This window comes from Erigeron canadensis, chromosome 6 (genome assembly GCF_010389155.1).
Source record: "Erigeron canadensis isolate Cc75 chromosome 6, C_canadensis_v1, whole genome shotgun sequence".
Taxonomy (NCBI): Eukaryota; Viridiplantae; Streptophyta; class Magnoliopsida; order Asterales; family Asteraceae; genus Erigeron; species Erigeron canadensis.
This window is the reverse complement of record NC_057766.1, coordinates 13,324,418-13,330,616: the sequence shown is the minus strand read 5'-3', so window position 1 is coordinate 13,330,616 and position 6,199 is coordinate 13,324,418. Positions and strand designations below refer to the sequence as shown.

Genomic DNA, 6,199 nt, shown 5'->3' with positions numbered 1-6,199 from the left:
TAGAACTAAGAACATAATAGTCCTCCAATGTCTGACGCTAATTATACGTCCAAAGCAAAAGAATGGCCCTATAATGCCAAGATAATCCAAGACTTACTGTTGGTTACCTGAAAAGCATGAAATTTGAGAGGATCAACTGTCGAAATAGTTGGTGATTTTATAGTGTGTTTGACTAAAAGATCAGTCATCATTGTGAGCACACAATGATATGTAGTTATAAAAGACAAGACTGTACAGACCGAAGTCTGACAAGGATATAATGACTGTACAGACTTGTAACACCCCGACTACGGCGGAAACACGAGATGCCACAGAACGACATGGTACAAAAGATTAAATGGAAAACATCATAATTGGAGTCTTAAAATCATCCCAAAATAAACGATTACATAGTTCAAATTCAATTGTTTAAGACCGTTACGTAATTCCAAATCCGAATTAAAAAGATACTTGTTTGCATTACAAGCCTTCAAACATCAAACAATTACAACATCCAGAGGCGGTCCATTAGCAAACCTACTGCTCTAAACCTGAAAAGCATGAAGAAAAAGTGTCAACTACGAGAGTTGAGTGAGTTCATAGGTTTTTAATCCAACAACATAAAGTATATATATACCCATCATAACCAAAAATTTGAGAGTCACCAAAATTCCCATATATACCTACAATATATCATTTGAAAAGCGTATGTTCAACTTACTATAATCAATCATAATAAAATCATTATCATACAACCACAAGGGTATAATTCAATTAACTTAGATGAGTAAATGCTTGAGCCACTACTACTACCATTTTTTCAAAGTCCAATAATAAATAAATAAATCTTGCACAAGCTGTCAATCAAGTGCCGTAATAATAATAATATAAAAGGGGTCGTGCCATGGAGACGACCTAAGTAAGGTAGCTAGAACACCCGTGGTCGGACTGGAAGTGGAGGTTGTCACAAAGGCAACCAACCTTCCACCGTTACACCAATGGGTTGGTGGACGAAACAGAGTTGCGCAACTAACTAACTACAGGCCTCCATAATCGGAGTAAATAGTAGTGAACCGAAGAAAGCGGTTTGACAGAACTCAAGCTCATCATATAAATCATTTATCATAATGAACATACGAAACAATTTCATTTCATAATCATAATATCAAGAATCATTTCATATATATGTAATAATAAAAGCAATTTAGCTTATATATCATGCTTTTCACCCCAATAGTTAAAACGCATAAAATAGTTTGAAAGGGGTCTATGACTCACTTGAATTGAGAGTGAAAGAAGTCTGATCAAAAGTGAGGTCCTCGGCTAGTGGTGTCTCTCCTCAAGCAAGCCTAAACCATGGTATTCGAAATATGCACAACGTAAGTGTGTGTTGCATGTCTAGTAAACTAGATCATGAGATGTATGCTAGTAGACTTGCCCAACTTTGGTTGTTGTTTAATTATGGAATTCAAGTACATTATGTTGTTCACCTCATTTGGTTGGAAAACATTTGGTAGTAAAGGTCATTTATACGATTTTGTTCGGTTATTGGAATTTCGGTAGTTTAACTTTGTTTTATATATATTTTCCATTGCATGCTTTGTTTAATAACCATATTTGACATTTGTGTTCTCATAATATTAATGTTGATATATCTTACTGATTTATAATTACTTATTTAATTTAATATTATTTAATTAATTTATTTACTTATTTTATTGGTTTATTAATTAAATGATTCCTTATAATTATTTTTAAGTCCTTGAATTATCTCTAAAATTCATAGATAATTATAGATGGATTATCTACTGATTTTCAAGCCTCTTTATTTGTAACATTGTGATTCTTATATTTATTTGTGCCTTATTCCTATTTATTTAATAATAATGATTAATTAGTGACTTTTACTTAATCATTACTTTTAAATTGTATAGTTCTTGTTCCCTTGCTTGTAATTATTTTTCCCCAGTAGTTTTTGGTCACTTTTATCATTGGTTAAATAGCTTTAATCAGATTCATGGTTTATATAATTTATTAATTAATATATATATCTTTTAATTACCATTTTAATTCATTAAATCATAGAAATTCTTATAAATCACCACAAGAGTTTTAGTCCGAAAATTCCAGGCCTTTTTGGCAACTTATATCAACACAAATTCATATCAATTCAACCTCTCTTGTGTCTTGCTTAAATCGAGGACTTTATAATTGAAAATCGTTTACCGAAATAGTGATTTTAGCCTCATTTCTTAAGCTATAAAGGTACTTTAAAATGGATTTTTATTCTTAACTTAAATATTACAGTAAGTTCATCATATTTTGGTGGTTCAAGTCGTGATAGTGGTGGTGGTGTGATATGTGTAATTTTGTGCTTTTGGTTAGTGATTTATTGACCCGAAAAGTTGATTTTTGAGCTAATTCTTGCCATACATCAAGTGACTTGCATTTTATACATTTGTTATATCATATTTCCAGTAGGTTTGTCATGATTTCATGCTCAAAATATTATGGTGCATGTGTGTGCTCAAAATGCATTTTTACAAGCTTTCGGTTTACGATTTCAAGCATATTTTAACTTGTTTTGATCCAAGCTTTATACTTTTGATATTTTATAAATTTTTCCAGAATATTAACTTCAAGATTAACATATTTTCAGTTAATACAAGTCCCTAACCATCTCATAATCCAAACAAAATATTCAACCTTCTTAAATCTAACATGCATGCAATTATCTCAACTTTTTAACAATAAATCTTCATCCATCTATAACCCATCCACATTATAACATACTTTTATGAAAAATTTCCAGAAATTTCCAGAAAATATGAACATAAAAATTATATAAAACATGTCCATCTTTTCATGCAAAAAGATTATCTTACAACTAACAATATATATCAACACTTTTTGATGCTAACTTTTATAGATCTAACTTTTCAACAACAAAAGTCCACATTTTTATAAATTTCCAGAAACTATAACTTCAAAATATATAAAAACATGACCTATCTTTCAAAGGAAAAACTACTTTAAAAGCTATATAATCTATATCTATACTTTTGGGTCTTAAACTAGTTGAATCCTTGGATTTTCTTCATAGATTCAACATGCATGAGCATGGGAAAAAAGATCCTATCAACTTTGCCCTCATCAAGTGTATTTTTAAAAGACAACATAAAGAAAACATGATCTTTTGATAAAATCTTTTTAATATAAACATAAACAAATTAAATCTAATAAAGAGGATGAAGATTATACCCTTGAAGAACACGTTTTTGATGATGAAAAAGGTGCAGATTTTTGTGACCTTCAAAGCCTTAAACAACCCTTAATCCAAGCCTTAAACAAACCTTAAACCTTGCTTGAATTAACCCTTTAATAGTCTAACTTAAAACCCTTATTATTAATATATCTTTTAAGTATGATTTTTATCTTTGTTTCCTCCTTGATTTGCTGGCCGAAATATTGAAAGAAAGTATGAAGGAGAAGAGTTTAATGTGAGAGAAGATTATGTGTGTATTTTGGAAGTTCAAAAGTGTGGTGTTATGTGTGAGAAAGGTTGGAGGGTTATTGTATCAAAAGTGTATTAAAAAAAATGAAGGATAAAATCTCCTAGCTACCTTTTGATTGGTAATTCGGTTATGGGGAAGTGGGGTGGCCGATTATTTGCTTCAAATTTCAAAAGAGAGTGTTTAGTTTTATTATTTGTATTTGTATATGTATGAAGTATTAGTATTAGTGCATGCATTCATAATAATTACTAGCTTTTAAACTTTCCAAGATAATTTGTGGACATATATATGTATAGGTGCAGCCATGAGTGTATGAATTCATACATACAATTTGTATTTTTAATTTACCATTTATTTATTAGTTATAAACTTGTATTTATATTAGACATATATGTACACTATTATTATTTAAACACTTTTATGTATTTTAGTAGTTAGAAACATTTTTACTATTATTATTTAAACACTTTTATGTACTTTAGTAGTTAGAAACATTTTTAAGTTGTTCATGGCATCTTTCATGACTAAATATTATTTAGTTGGCTTGATGGTACAAATTGTTGGACATTTATAAGGATTTTTGATTTTTATCTCAACTTGTAATACTTATATTATTATTTATAATTAGATTAAATTTCAATAAAAATTTTTGTTCAATGGTGTTTTATTAAATTGAACTTATCACTAACAATGGCTTTAGATTACTAATTTAGGGGCATTATCTACTAGCTTCAAGTATACAATGACTTGCGGAAACATAGACAACCTAACTAACACGTATATAATATTAAAAAGTAGGGTTGTTACAAGATTGAGGTCTGACAAAGATATAATGACTGTACAGACCGAAGTCCGACAAATGTATAATGATTGTACAGACCGAAGTCCGACAATAAGACCAATATGCCTCGTGCAGGATTTCCCGTTTACAGCGGGGTACGGACCAGAACCAAGACAGTCAGATGCAAAAACTGACAAGACTACCATTAAAATCTCATAATGGTAAAACTACATAAGGGGGATCATTTTAGTTCGTCAAACACAAAGAACAATTTAGTCTGCTGATAACATGGCAAGTCAAGACATACAAATCAATTTTCATAAGATATGTATATACATTTTCAGACAGCCGTTACATGGCAATTATAAGACAAATGATTTCATTTACCAAATTCTCATGGCATAGAGAAAGACAAATCATTTATAAAGTAGTCGTGTATACATTACATGCTTTTCAGGCCCAAAGTAAAGGAAAAAGGGTGCCATAAACTCACCTTAGCGATCAAAGAGCTAAAAGTATGAGTAGTCCGAGAAAATGAGCAGTCTAGTCTCCACGTCTATCCAAAACCTAGGATATGAGTACCAAGGGCGAGGATCAAATGTCACGACAACAAGTATCCTACGTACAACTACTTAGCTATAGACCCTAGAATGCCATGACCAAGAATGTGATTTAGTGTTCAATATATATTTGACTCAAGTTACTAACATCATTGACATTGTCATTACCAAGTGTCCATAATATACACCTTACTAGTTAGTCTATATCATAACTCAAGTTCATCTTTTGTCACTAAATTTGGATGGAAAATCAAAGTGTTTAAATGTGTGTTTTAACAAGTTTGATACCCTTTTTATGATGATATAAGACTATTAAATAAGTTTTGGATCATTAGAAGTCGACGGCTAACCAAACGGAAAAGTTACAAAAGTTCCAGGAGGACGACAACCTTTGCTGATGAGGACGGCTCTTGTCAAAGGCCGTGCTCCCAACAAGGTTCGTACACAAGGGTCGTGCTCTGAAAAAGGACGGCCTCTGTAAAAGGCCGTGCTTTGGCACAGAGGCCGTGCTCTTGTTGTTCGTGAAAACGGGTTTTAAGTGCAGTGTTTGACCATTTGCCGTAACCAAATCGTTTTCAACTCAATTCCTTTCATTATAACAAGTACCAACATGTTTAAGAACCTTGAAACAACTCCATTTCGCTAACCATTAACAACTTCAACACTTTTTGATTTCAAAAACTAATTTCCAATAAAAAATCAATCTAACAACCTATGTCAAAACTCATTCCACTTCCAAGTCTATCTAATTCAATTAACAATACTAAAATTTACCCATAAGATGGAATTTAATCAAATCAAAAGTTTAGAGAAATTAGTTACTTACCACTTTTTGTTGTTCTCGATAAAAATGAAGAAGATGATGATGAAACCCTAATTAGTATTACTATGAAATCCTTGTTACAACAATGAAAAATATTTTGCTTTTGATCTTCTTTGTCCAAGCCAATTGAAAAGAAAACTAAAATGGATGTGTGTGCGCGTCTCGACCAGCCAAAGAAAGAAAAGAAGATGGGGTGTTTTGGTGTTTTATTTGTCACCACAAGAAACAACGACCGGCCCATGTGGCCAATTTGATATTTTAATACCGCTATTTTGGTAAAATGCTTACGATTAAATACCGTATGACTACAAGGTTATAATTTAAAGTAATGGTATTTTCCCCCGTCTCATTTTAGTTAAGACAAGCCAATAAAACTTCATCAAACTAAACTTAAAAAAAATATTAAGTCTAGACAGTCTATTTATTTTATACAAGATATAACCTTTAAATAATTACTTAAAGTTATATTTAAGACTCGGCATTCGTCTAGATAGCTAATAGTCTACGTCATCAGGATACGTCTAATTTGACTAAGTCTAAA

General features: G+C 31.2%; 1 long non-coding RNA gene across 1 annotated transcript; it reads right to left on the bottom strand.

The window, feature by feature from the left end:
* Positions 1-333: 333 nt before the first annotated feature.
* Positions 334-5,840, bottom strand: LOC122605809. The gene is made up of 4 exons (XR_006324724.1): positions 5,662-5,840; positions 4,769-4,842; positions 1,258-1,328; positions 334-530 (listed from the first exon to the last, which is right to left on the bottom strand). It is a non-coding gene; the product is annotated as an uncharacterized LOC122605809 (long non-coding RNA).
* Between the last annotated feature and the right edge of the window lie 359 nt (positions 5,841-6,199).